This window comes from Abrus precatorius, unplaced genomic scaffold (assembly GCF_003935025.1).
Source record: "Abrus precatorius isolate BTA unplaced genomic scaffold, Abrus_2018 Scaffold10, whole genome shotgun sequence".
Taxonomy (NCBI): domain Eukaryota; kingdom Viridiplantae; phylum Streptophyta; class Magnoliopsida; order Fabales; family Fabaceae; genus Abrus; species Abrus precatorius.
The window spans coordinates 14,820,569-14,835,663 of NW_020874292.1; the positions used below are offsets into that span (position 1 = coordinate 14,820,569).

The 15,095-nt window shown below is 33.2% G+C and overlaps 1 non-coding gene across 1 annotated transcript; it reads left to right on the forward strand.

Moving 5' to 3' along the window:
* Positions 1-1,726: 1,726 nt before the first annotated feature.
* On the forward strand, positions 1,727-1,832 carry LOC113853387. Its single transcript, XR_003502559.1, has one exon. It is a non-coding gene; the product is annotated as a small nucleolar RNA R71 (small nucleolar RNA).
* The last annotated feature ends 13,263 nt before the right edge of the window (positions 1,833-15,095 follow it).

The window sequence follows — 15,095 nt, forward strand, 5'->3', positions numbered from 1 at the left end:
ACTTCAAATGTGTGTACTTAAGCACACTGTGCAAATAGATAACCACTAGATACTTTTTTCTATAGGTGTAAAACAAATTTTGTTTATTTTTGTGTTATCATCTCCCTGAATAATTTCTGGCTGAAAATATACTTAAACATTTACTCAAGGTATGAATTGGTTTAATTACTTTCAATACCCTGCAATGAAGTGTGCGGAAGGAAACTCACCTCACTTATTGTTAGGACTTTTAAGAAAATAAAAGTATATATATATATATATATATATATATATATATATATATGTATGTATGTATGTATGTATTATGCTCACCCTAGTTTTGACGAGGAGACTGCATGGTTTAAAATCAAATGAGTGTACGTATTTATGAGTGGAAACATAATTCTGGAGCTACCTCTGAACAAATTTAAAGCCTATTTATTTCCTCTATGAGACCCTTTTATTCTACTTGAAACATAATTCTGGAGCTACCTCTGAACAAATTTAAAGCCTATTTATTTCCTCTATGAGACCCTTTTATTCTACTTGAAATTTATTTAGTAAAATTATAGGAATAACTTCCAATTGAATCACTTATCTAAATCCTTAACAATAATGTGAAAAGAATATGTTCAAGAACTGGAGTGTGGTCCTATAGTGCAGTATTTTAGAACATATGTTCAAAATTAAATTTTTGGAGCATCCCTTCAGTTTACCTAATAAAAGCCTGTATAAGGAAAACTTCTATTAAAACTAGTGCAAAAAAACAATAATGTGAAAGAGAATCGATGAAATAGGGTTTTGGGTCGAGAGAATCGAAAAGATTTTGAAAAAAGGAATGGGAAATGAATTTTTCAAACCCTAACCCCTTCAAATACCCCTCAGGTTGCGACACTCTCGTTGCAGCGACGCCCCTTGTCTCTACAGTGTAAATTTCAGCAGAAACTGCACTCTGATTTCTGCAGAATCTCGCTGCAGCGAGATCTCGCTGCAGCGAGAACGTCTCAGTATTACACCCTTAACCTGTTTCTTAGTCTATTCAATCCAATCCAATCATATATGAATACGTTTATACGCATCCATATGCATTTATACACATTAACATCATCATCACGCACTCAAGTGCAAATTCCAACATCTATTTACATTTATACATATAGATAGATATATAACAATAATCAATAATACAAAATTCGGGGTGTTACAGTACTAGCTTCATTTCCTCATCCATAGCCTTGATTGGTGTTGGCATTATTCCTCCAGCCTTGATTTCCTTGCATGAAATTGTTAGCATTATAATTGTGGGAATTAAATTTATCTCCTCTTGATTGATTTCCCATGTAGTTAACTTCCTCTTCTTGAGGAGTTTCTGCATAGAAACCATTTGGGTGATCTCCTCCACAAAAATCACACCTAAGTGGAGGGTTTGATTGAGCATGAGGAAAATTTATAGCATGGAGTTGTGGTGGTATTTTGGCTGTGTTTTGTCAAGGCCTCAATCTGTTGAGATAACAACTTGTTTTGAGCCAGAATTGCATCATTTGTGCTCAAGTCTATAACTCTTCTTCTTTGAGATTAGTGTCTTCCATGTTGAGCTTGTTGATCGGGAGATGTTAGGGATTCTATAATTTGAGTAGCTTCGTCTGGACCTACAGACATCATAGTACCCCCAGCCACTGCATCCAATAACATCTTCACCTCAGGTTTGATCCCATTGTAAAAGAAATTAAGTTGTGCAATGTCTTTAAACCCATGGTTAGGACATTTTCTGAGTAAAGACTTGAACCTCTCTCAGGCCTCACAAAATGGTTCATCTATGCCTTGCCTGAAAGTAGTAATCTCTTATTTTGCCTTAATATATTTGGATGAAGGATAGAATCTGTTAACAAATTTATTCTCCACATCACTCTAACTAGTCAAACTCTGGTTTGGATTAGACTATAACCATATTTCAGCTTTTCCAGTAAGAGAAAATGGAAACAATCTCAAATAGACAACTTCTTCATCGCCTTCCGGAATACCCATTGTACCACAAAGCTCATAAAAATTAGCTAGATGAGAATATGGATCTTTATGGTCAAGTCCAACAAACTGTTGTGAGCTAACTAAGCTGAGAAAAATTGGCTTCATCTCCATAGCTCTTGAGGTATTTGGGGCTGCAATGCTAGAAAAATACCTTGGGCCTTATTGTTAAGCATAATCTCCTAAGGTCCTTCTAGGAGGTCTTATTGGTCTAGCTCCACCATTGTGATTACCTTATCCTTCTTCAGCCATTTCTAACTCAAGAAAAGGTTGATTGGAAGAAGTTGAAGAAGATGGAACAAATAACTCGTTGTTTTTGAAGTCTCTTCAACTGTTTGAGCTTTCTTGTTCTACTATTGTTTCTCCTTACCGTTCTCTCAATCTCAGGATCAAATTGTAATTCTTAGGCTGGAGTTTTTCCTTGCATACAAGAAATCTTAACAGAAGGGTGAATCCAAGAAACGAAACAACTATATATAATATAAGTATTCACAAGATTAGCTATTCACAAGAATTAACAAGAATGAAAATTACTAAATATTTGTGCCAAATCCTCGACAACCACTCTTGTGACTTCTTGAATTAGATTAATTTACCTACTTGGGGGATTAATATGCCCAGGATTATTTACATTTTAACCTAAAAAGAGTGCAAATTCATGATAAAACATGAATTTCTAGCACTTAACACTAGGTCATCTCACAGGGACACAAGTTCATTTTCTTTCCAATTTTTAATCATGCAACAACAATTAAGTTGGGGGATTTTATAGTTTTTGAGAATTAAACAGAAACGTAAATTGGAAACAACAATTAAAATGCAATAATAATTGAAATGTAGTAACATAAATTGAAATACAGTAAATTGAAATCAACGATGAAAACGACAATTGAATTAAAAATGACAATTAAAATTGAATCCAAAATTGAAACTGAGAATCACAACCACAGTTAATATCTAGGAAAGCAAGAACACAAACTAGAAATGTTTATACTGAATTTGCATAAATCTTGAATGCAAAAGAAATCAATTAATCAATCGATTTATCTTACACTCAAGAATGGAAGTAGAACTCAATCAAATTATACATGCACATACACAAATCTTTATCAAGAAATGCAATTAAGATGAAAGGACAAACTCAAAGCAATCAATTGATCTTGCAATCCATACTTGAAATTATGCAATTCAAGAATTCAACCATGTAGTTGTGATAGAAGTACTAGAAAAGAATGAACATCAAATGTTGAAAAATCATATTTGACGTTGCAGAATCGTATTGGAATGTAAATGGCAAGGAGAAGGTAAAAAAATGTTGTTCTCTAGAAGCGGGAAAAATTTTACAAAAATCAAAATGTGAAAATCTGTCTCCCAAAGTCAGCCTTTTTACCCCTATAAATAATGGTCTTGAATGAAAGGAAAAATAAATAGGTCAAGGCTGAACCGCAAATAATTACACTAAAAATCTTAAATACAAAAGCTATGTTTTAAGCCTGAACTACTAAAATTAATTAAAAATAGCTCCAGACTCCAAACAACATGTTCCATATGTCCAAATTGAAGCCAAAGAAGTCAAGAATTCATTGCAAAAAGAATCAGCCAAAGAGGATATCTACAAAAAAAGTTATGGTCAAAATAGTAGACAAAGATCAAAATAAAAGAAATATGAAATACAAGGTAAAAATCGTAAGTATTTACAAAAACTCCTATTTATTGTGAAAATTGCAAAAACATGCTAAATGAAATAAATAAGGAAATAAAAGGTATTTTAGAAGATGCAATAAGACTATAAATGTGAGTACAAAATATAAGTCATCAGAACTCCTTTTCCAAACTTGATTACTATTTGTTATAGGACTATTTGTGTTTACGAAGATTATAGAATATGCATGTTATAGAGCTATAAGAGGATATGCTCTAAAACAATTTTAGGATTATGATGTGCATGTTTATAATTTATTTATTAATATATTTTTATATAATATTTAGAGTATGTGTGATGGAAATGCTTATTTTTTTGTATTAGGGGTTAATATATGTAATTAAGGAAATATTCATATATCAGGGGAGATTCTACTGAAATTTATATTAGAAATTTGTGTAATGTAAACTATAAGATATTTATACAGTATTGTGTTATGTGTGAATGAAATGCTTATTTTTTTGTATTAGGTGTTAACATGCATAATTAAGAAAATGTTCATACATTAGGGGAGATTCTGCTGAAATTTAAATTACAAATTTGTGTAATGTAAATTAAAAAATGTTTATATAATATTATGTGCTTGTATTAGGTTTGATTAAAGTATTGTAGGTAAATGTAAGAAAGGTGTTGCTCAGCGTCCTACATGTGGCAACACTCCTCCATCAACCACTCTCTCTTCCACCTCTACACCAATTGCAATGCAAACCTCTCAGGTTAGGTGGCAGGAGCAGTTCATCATGGTGCTCAACTTTGGGTATATGTCTCTTTTCCCTCTAATACAATGGGTTTCACAATCTGCACCACCAACTACATCTGCCTCACTATCCCCCTCTACATAGCACACAGGCGAGGGATCCATTGTTGTTGCATCTTCTTATGGGCAATAGTCATAGACCTAGACACCATTGAGACCACTTTTCAAGTTTGAGATGGGTTGGATCAACTTGGTAAGTTATCAACAAAATATGGCGCAAAACTTTATTTGTTTAAACATTATCATGATTGTGTTATTTTATTATGTGTTTAGTTGATATCCACCACAGAAAGGTATTCACCAGGTAACAGATACCATTAAAAAGATGTATGATATGCCTTATACTAGTTTTGCTAAGGTGCTTAAGGATACAAAGGTGAAGTGATTCAAAGATTGGAAGGTAATAAAAGTCAATTAATTTATTTTAAGTCTGATTAGATCTCTATTTCTTGTACCTATATTAATTAATTTTTATGTATATAGAGCAACTTCTCCATCCCCCTCCCAAGATGAGAAGATTATTTTCAAGACTTGGAAGAGTCGCACGTCAAAATGACTAAGATAGATGTTACATTGAGGCTCGTCAGAACCCATCATCTACAAATTGGATAGCAGTTCACTTCCTTTATGTCTTGCAGGAGGATTGGTGTATGAATGAGTTTAAAAATCTCTTTTTAAAGAACAAGACAAACAAGGCATCCAATAAAAAGGGATCCCTGCATACTAGTGGCTTTACAACTTTAGTTAGCACTAAGGCCAACTTACTTAGTGATTTCCAATTTTACTTTAAATTTTATGTTATTTAATTTATCAATTGAATTTGAGAGGTTTATTAATTGGAATTGTAGAAGAAGTCACTAAACAGACCACCTATGCATGGAGAGGTGTTCAAGGAGACACACACTCACAAGAGAGACAAAATCGAGCGGGTTAATCCACAATCTCAAGCTACATATGTAAGTATAGTTACTAACATTGTATTTTTATTAAATATTTAAAAAATATTTCTTGAGACTAATATATAATTATCTTCACTAAATTGAAGGATGAATATGTTCAAAGGCTAGAGGTTACATCTACTGAGAACCCAGAGTCCATTAATAAAGACGCAATGTGGTCAAAGGCGGTGGGCGGCCTTTATAAAGGCCTCATTTATGGCATAAAGAGCCGTTTTACAGACTCAAATGTCCCTATATTTGTCACTAGGGATGCCGCTTCTCTTGCACTTGAGGTGGTAGAGAACATGATTTGCATTCAAGTTCATGCTTTTAATGAAGAACTCCATAAACAAAATGAGATGTGGAAGACTAAGGAGAGTACAACAAGAAGAAGTGGACCAAGAAAATGGAGAAGATAGAGAAAAAGGTAGCATCAAGGATATAGAGAGAAGTGTAGTAGCAGATGCAACTGTAGCATAATAATAGATGCATGCATACTTTGAGCTCATAAGAGCGAGCAGTTCCACACTTTTTCCTCCTTTTTCACCAATTTCAGCACCACCAGTAATTGTGTTGATAAACAACATTCATCCTTTTTCTCCTCTACTAATGATGATGACATTACTCTTGATGATGATCACACTGACCACTCATGATAGATATTGTTATTTTATTTTTCACATTATTACTTTGAATGTTTACTTCTTGAATTGTAATGACATTTTAATTTAACATTTTTGAAATAATTTTTAATTTTTTTTAATTTTTTTTAAACGGCTTTGGAGGCAATTTAATCAGTGAAATGGGGCTTGGGAGTGAGAGAATCAAAGAAATATCGAAGGGAGATATGAGAAATGGGATTCCCTAAACCCCTTTAAATCCTTTTCTGGTCACGACACCCTCTCTCGCTACAGCAAAAATCTCAGAAAAAACTGCACCTTGGTTTCTGCAGAATCTTGTTACAGCGAGACTGCACCCAGAAATGCACCCCAAATTGTCGCTTTCTTGCTACAGCGAGAAGGCAACAGTTTCACGGCTTTCTCCAAGGGCCCTCTCGCTACAGTGAGAACACCCTGCATCAGACACTTAGATAAAATTTCAGTCCAATTCCAATCGTCTACAATAATTCTAGTTCTACTATAATCAGTACACATGCTCATACCATCCTACATCATCACATATATGTATATTCTCGTTACAACGCATATATATATATATATATATATATATATATATATATATATATCAAGTACATAACACATGAAAATTCTCATATGCCCTTATATTAATAATCAAATAATATTACAAAATTTGGGCCGTTATAGTTTTTGTAGTGGGAACAAGCCACTTGGGAATTTTACTATGATCTTTTAAGAAAATATCCAGACTTTCACCCTTAAGGACAAGGGTCTTCTTTAAGGAAGGGGTATTATGGCAACAGTAAGCTGTTTTAGGTTTTTATTATTAGCACATGTTTTTCTTTTGTTGGGTAATAAATTATGTAAGGAAATGATGACTGTAATTTGTAAAAAATTGGGATAAAGTGCAAATTTTCATGTTTTATAGGTATTATAAATACGAGTAAATAAAAAAAATTATGAATAAAATTATTTGCAAAACTTGTCAACCACACAATATTAAATAAATAATAGTAAATTTAAATATCATAATACACCATAACTAATTTTTACAAATAGGGGGGGTACTAAGCCTGCATATATATATATATATATATATATATATATATATATATATATATCAAGTACAATAATTTATAAACTGTTTATCAAAATATATGTAACCTAAGATAATAATTACATAACCAAAATAAGTAAAGTACCAGAGCAGTCTCAAAACATATCCTAGCACTGAGGACCCGGAGCTAGTCATCTACATGCCATCTCTTTATCTTTGCTAGATCCTCAGGATAGAGGTCTCTCGAATCGGCCACTAATCAATTGGATTTTTGGCAAATTCTGATACTGTTTTGGTTTCTGGACCATATCTTGAGTTGTATAACTCATTTCATTGTGATTCTTGATTTATAGGAAATCTAAGAGAAAGGCGCATAATTCTTATGTAGAAGTCAGAACCCAATTCTGATGATAAGAAGCTGCAAATGGGCCTGGAAAAAGTCAGAATGTTGCACTCGCAGTTTTTTACCTTGGTGCAGTATTTGGGCCATATCTCAGTCCACAGATGTCCGTTTAAGCTCATTCCAGTTTCATTTTGAAGCTAACATCAAGAGATACAATTTCTATTCATATCATAAATCGAATCAGATAGATCTTCATGGCCAAAAATACCACCGAAGATCTTCACGGATTCAGCATGGATGCTGGGCAGCAATTACAAGCATAACTTTCCTTCCAGAATTCGAATTTGAATAAATAAGGATTCCAGAGACAGCTATTGAGTAGAGGATTAATATAATTATTAATTAGTTTTTACGTTTTGACCCTTAAGAGCCTATATTTAAATTAGGGCAGCAAGCTATAAAAGGGTTGGTTGAGACGTTAGGAGATTAGGTTTATGTTTTAGGGTTTTTGTTTTCTTCTTCTTTTACTCTTCCATTTTTACCTTTCGTTTTTCTCCATTAATGGAGGGTTAGATTTTCATCTAGTCCAAGGATTGAAAAAGGGCTGAGACGCTCTTGAGGATCGGTTTTGCAATTTATTCAATAACAAATTTAGTTTCATCTCTTCCTTCTTTCTCCTTTTGCTAATTATGATTTCGAATTGAAGTTCTTCGTTTGGATTGATAATTGTGCAATTGTTTGATTACATATTATTCAGTTGATGTATGCAATTAATTCTTGAATGAGTGTGAATTAGATTTTCAGATTTGAGATATAAGATTAATGGCATTGGTGAATTAAATTAACACAAATCAATTAGGTTCTAGAGGTTTCTGAACTTTGAGCGAATTGTGTGTTAATCGAATACATGAGGGTTCTCGTGTGAATGAGGTTTCATTCGAATTTAATGTTAATCACTAATTTGTTGGTTGATGCATCTTCTTGGAATCCGGTGATAGAGTGGTCATAATTCTTCTAAATTCTTGGATTAGAGTCTTTAATTCTTGTTAACTTTTGATTCTAATTAGTGTTATTCTATAAATCAAACCCCCTCTAGTTTTATAATCGTATAATGTTATCATCGTTGGAAGACGACTCAAATTGCACCTCTTACTACATAATTTTTACGCAATTTAATTTTTATTAATTTGTCCGAGCGCGACACTCGCGATCAGCCACAACCTTAACTCTCGATATTCATTAAGAGGTAACTCGGGTCGGCATTATGAGATAGTCATGATCATGGTATGTGCACAAATAAGGTATGGCTGTTGAGGTCCTAACCATACCTCTAAAGATATATATATACATAAGGTATGGTAAATTCTATTATTTATAGAAAAATAAAAAAAGAAGCGATAATATAATTCCATGTCTAAAATAATAATATTACTAGGTATGTCATTAACATGTATAGCCAACTTAAAATAACATGTCCTCTGGTACTCGTTAAATGCATAATTAAGTCTACACTATACAGAGCTATGTATCTTTCCTGAGGCTTTCATTATCTTGCTTTCCTAAAATTTTAGTAAGGATAAGCATTTATTGTATCATTTTACAAATCATCGTATCACAAGAAATTATAGTTATAACATAAAGAAAACATAATCATTTCAACAACTAATTCACAGCACAACCACAATCACATATTCATAACACCACAATTCATTATAAATTTTTTTAGTTTTCTATTTCAAACACGCATTCCTAGTACACTGTGATTATAGACAACGATGACTCTAGTATTTCTTGAGGTCTTATTCAACTAGATAAATAGTCATTGGTTAACCCATACACACAGATACAACGTCTACAATAACGGGCTCTTTAGAAAAGGTATAGTCAGGAGTCTAGTCAGGAAACGAGTATGAGGCCATGTTTCTCTAGATTTCTCTTCGTCTCCGGACTCTATACCTTTAGTGTATATTTATAACTATTCATACTAGATCCATTCCATATTTGACACTTATACTTATCTTAAGAATCCTTTCATTTTCCACTCATAAGATTGTGCATAGTAAAGCACTTCCAGACCAAGTCCATATCGTTCATACCATTAGAATATATTTTTACTCATTAAGTTATTCAAATCGGCATCATACTTTATCACAACCACAAAATGCTCATATACATATCTCGATATATAATTTATACGCTTCAACTCACAAATGCAATATCGTACTTCATCATACATCTCATATAGACATATTTCATATAATCATACCATAATCATTCAACATGTTTTCATAACACTGTACATTGAGTAATCATCATATATTTCATGTGAATACAAGATAATCATTCAAGCCAAACAACCAAGCACGCATATTCTTAATTGTTACTCACGGATATTATCCTTCAAACACATTTTCACAAAATCCATATGTAATAGTGCTCTAATGAGCACAAAATAAACACTTTAATAAAATGACAAAATAGAGTTTTCTTTCCTTCGAGGTGAGTATTCAGAGAGAGATTGACGAAGATTAATGGTTCAACAATAGAAGTTCTCCTGGGTATCAAGAAATATCCTTGAGAAATGAAAAACACGAGAAATGAACAGAGAAAATAGAGTTGAACCCATAAGAACTTACTTGGAGTCATTTAGATTTAACATCCAAGCTTAAATTTGAGGAGTAATTGGAGTTTTATCTGAGACAAGGAAGTCAAAGTTCAAAGAAAATGAGAAAGGAACATGAGGTTTGGAATGAAAATGAAATTTTCATGCTGAAAATCTCTTAAATACCTCTTAGCCTCGTGCACTCTCGCTTAAGCGATGAAATTCTTGCCTGAGCAAGGTATAGCTCACATAAGCGAAAACACCAAACAGTGGCCTCGCCAAGCATTTTCTGATACGTTTGCTTGAGCAAACTTCAGCTCGCCTGAGCGAGATAACATCTGGAGAGTTGGACATTTTTCCTTTGTGTCCTCACCTGAGCAACTCAACTCGCCTGGGCAAGATCACTAGTCGCTTGAGTGAGATTATTTGTAACATCCTAAATTTTTAAATTTTAAAAGCTGGTTATTCTATTTATACAAACCCGGCATAATGTATAAAATTTTTGTATATGGCAAATATTGTAAGTATAAATAGATAAAATATCTATTTGTGAATAAGGTTGTTTACAAAGTCTACCAATCTGAGAAATATTAAGTAAAGAGCAGTAAACATAAGTCATAATTACTCGAAACAAAAATAAAAACTTACTTAAACAAGAATAAAATCATAAACAAATTGGATCAAAATAGCTAGCCTAACCTGGTATGGCTAACAAAGATGAAATAACTTCTTTAGATACTAAATTGTCAATTTTTTAAATCACTTGTTTGATAAAATGTTAGTGTATGCGATCAATTTTACAATTAAAATAGTTTGCCTACAGAAGTTCATGTAAAAGAAAAAATAATTAATATAAAAATTGAAAAAAACTTCTCTCATAAGTTAAAATAATTTATCTTTTCAAATTTTAGAGAATTTAAATGAGATACCTTTTAGAAAAATAAAAAAAATATAAGTTACTTTTAAATAATGAAATAAATTTGGTTCGTATTTTATATTAATTTCTTTTCCTCAACTTCCTTCAAAGTTTACCCAAATTAAGCCTAGGTTACCAACATCAAAATCAATTTACACTCTTGTTGTAACACCCTCAATTTTGTGGTCCTTGTATGGAAAGAAATAAGAATCTTAGTGCAGGATTTCTCGCTATAACAACGAAGACCATCCAAAAATCAGGTTCTCTGAAGCCTTCTCGCTGTAGCGAGAAGTGGATAAGGTTGACCCAGCTAATACTCTTGCTACAGCAGAAATGACAAACAGCAAGGGGAAAAAGATATCTAATTTTTTCGCTGCAATGAGAAACTTTTGCTATAGCGAGAATGTCGCTAGTGGAGGAATATTTAAGGGACTTCAACGTTGAAACTTTCATTATTTCTCCTCAAAATAGTTTTCTCTCTCATTCTCTCTGTTCTTGTACCTTCTCTTCTCAGAGAAACCTCTTCTAAACCCCAAATTTCTTCCAGATCCAAATTCAAACCTCAATTTCATTCAGATCCAAGTAAGTTTTTTGAATCTTGATTCTCCAACTTCATTACTATTACTTAGTTTTTTCTGATCTAAAATTTTGTACTTTGTGATACTCAAGGAAACCTTAACACTTAAGGCAAAATCTTCCATCAGAAACGTCGTATTTCTCCTTTGAATCTTTAGGGGAAAAAAACTCAACTTGAGAGATCCATATCTAGGTAAGGGGAGTTGATCCCAAACCTTAACTCCTATTTATATGTTTTTGAATTAAAATTTAGATTTTCTTGCTTAGAATGATATATCCCTAATGTTTTCTTAACAATTACAGTGTATAAATAAATTTTTGAGTATGGAAAACCTATGTTATGTTTTAAGAATGAGTTTCGAAGAAGATTTTCATAAAGGTGTTATTCAATATGTGTGTGTGTGTGTGTGTATGTGTGTGTGTTGGAAAAAAGGGATAGACCTTGGGATAGATGATTTTTATAAAGATTGAGAGAGTGATCTCTAGCAATGTATTTCTAAACTATACAATTAGGTTGAGTCTGAAGGTGTTTGATTTTTGTCACATTATATTGATTTGTATGATGTAAAATTGATTGATAAAGAATGTTTGACTATTTTTAAATGATGAAATCTATTATTAGTAAAAAGTAACGAAAAGAATTAGTGTGAATTTGATTGCATGTTAAAGGAAATTATGAAAGAGAATTTATGTAAATGATTTATTAATGATTTAACTGTACATGAATGACATAGTATGGTGAATTATTATTGTGAAGAGAAAGGAAAAGAGTGAAAATTGTGTTATCATGAGAAAAATGATGAAAAGAAATAGATATGAATATATGAGAAGTGCTGAAAAAATATGTGTCATGAAAAATTGATTAAAATATGTATGGATAGTTACACAGATACACTAGAAGCATAGAATATGGAGATGATTTGAGAAATCTGGGAGAAACGTTGGATGGTGAATGACATTCGCTTGTGTATACACAATCTATTGATTGCGAATGCATCACATGGTCTCACACTCGTTTCTTGACTAGACTCTTGACTATACTTTTGCTAAGAGGCCCTCTATTGTATACGTTGTATCCATGTGCAAAGTGTAACACCTTAAATTTAATTTCAATAAATAAGGAATTTCACAAATTTTTGAAATAATAAAACTTCCATTTTTAATCTAAATTTCATTAAACATTTCAAATAAACAAAGGGATTACAAATTGCATCAAACAATTACTACAGGACTTATTCAAATACAACAGTTTTCAAAATAATATCCTAAGTCCTATAGCAGTTCCATCCACCCCTTCACTGAGTTCAGTGTTGATCGTCTTGATTATCTGAAAAATGAATGTAAGGGTGAGAACTCTACACTACCAAAACACAATAAAAAATAGTGCCTCACCTCTAATTCATTTCTAATACATTTATACAGATATAACACAAATAACATCATTATTCAATACATTTCAATTGAACATCAATGCATTCACGGCACCAACCACACTTCACATTCAAAATTACAATTAGTAACAATCTCGTGCACACGCACGCCAGCCACGCTCACTGTGGCACTGTGATTACAAATTTACACCATGAATGATCGCCGGTTACCCCTGCCTCACGGATATCACATGAGAAGTCACGGGTCGCTCAGCAAAGGTAGTGATCAGAGGTCTAGTCAGGAAGAAAGTGTGTGGCCCGTGGTGCACCCGTTCCATAGTCAGTGTCACCACCATTCCCTCTTGCCCAAGGTATTTCCACTGTCCTCATTTACACCCCCAGTGTATCGCTGAACCACTTACAACACATTACAACGGCGCTACGCGCTCCATTCACATACATTTCATTCACACACGCAATATTCATGCTTACATACGGCACACAGCTCACATTGCATTCAAATACACGGCACTAGGCCCACATTCATTTCACATCACACGGCACATAGCCAAAAATTCACCTATATTACACGGCCCTCGGGCCTACATTTGTTCACAATATTCATCCTATCATGCAACACCTAGCATACCATTCATATTCATCTATTTCAGGTAAACACACACAATGCTCACATATTGATGCACATGGCCCACATTACATTTCTCAATCAACTCATTCTCTGCACGTTTTCTATCTCCTAACTCAACCACAACTCCATATTCAATCAATTACACATAAAAAGAGTAAGGTAGAGTCCTCCCCCCTTACCTTGGATCGACGTCTCACACGTTAAATCTACCAATAAGTGCTCCCTCCTCACGGATTTCGTCCTAAACACATGGAGAAACTCTATGAGAACCCAGGAAAACCATGAAAATAGAGAAAGGGGATGAAAAACTGAAACTCTAACCATTAAAACTCACCTCCAAGTGTTCTCCACCCGGATTTAACCTTCAATCAAGCTCCAGAACGACTTTGGAGGCAATGTAATCGATAGAATAAGGTTTGGGAGTGAAGTGATCAGAGGAATTTTGAAGGAGAAGGGAGAAATGAAATCTCCCCGAACCTTAACCCTCGCGACACTCTCGCTACAGCAAGATACACGCCCTCACACTGCAGCGAAAATCTTAGACGAAACTGCACCCTGGTTTCTGCAGAATCTCGCTACAACGAGACTGCACCCAGAAATGCACCCCAAACTGTCGCTACAACGAGACGTCTCTTGCTACAACGAGAATGTGACAGTTTTGGTCCTTCCTCCTAGGGCCCTCGCACTACAGCGAGAATCCTCTCGCTGCAGCGAGGACAGCCCAGAATTACACCTTGCACTTAGGCCTTAGCCCATTTTCAGCCCAAATAGTCCAATCCCATCAATTATACATCCACACATACACACATATATATACATTTAGATTTATATAATTAACAATAATTAATTACAAAATTTGAGGCGATACACAAAAGCTAACCGGTAACTATCTATACTTATGGAAGACCTCAAAGGATCTTAGAGGCAATAATTGTGAATTGTGGGATGTGTGATTATAATAGGTGAGTCATAACAATTTGATTAGTGTGATTATAATAGAAGTATTATAATACATCGACGGGTATAATTATAATGCATGTATCATAATTCATTAATTAATATGATTATAACCCACTTATTATGACATAATGATCTATGAAATAAATAAAATGGTATAGAGTCAAGGATGGAATGATTCAGTTTGGTTATGTGTGAAATATTGTGTATTGAGGTGATTGTTATGAAGCTTCATCTGCTGTAGGTTCATTAATATCGTACATGAGCTAGTACTATTTTGACATGTATTTTATATTAAATAATATTCTATGTATTACTTGATTCATTTATAAGATAAAGGATTTAGTGGGATAGAGGATACTCACCCTTATGAATTATTTTCTAGAAAATAAAATTGAAGAATAAACAAAGGTTGATCCATTCTAGGATCATATCCTCGGTGGAATTATAAGGAAAGCTATTCTGTTAGGACTAAGATTAATTTTGAAAATTGTAATAATTCTAATTTAGTTTTCATTCAAAGTTGACAAGGATATATAACCATTTTCATATTATTTATAAATTTATAATATTTTGATAAGTTTTTTTG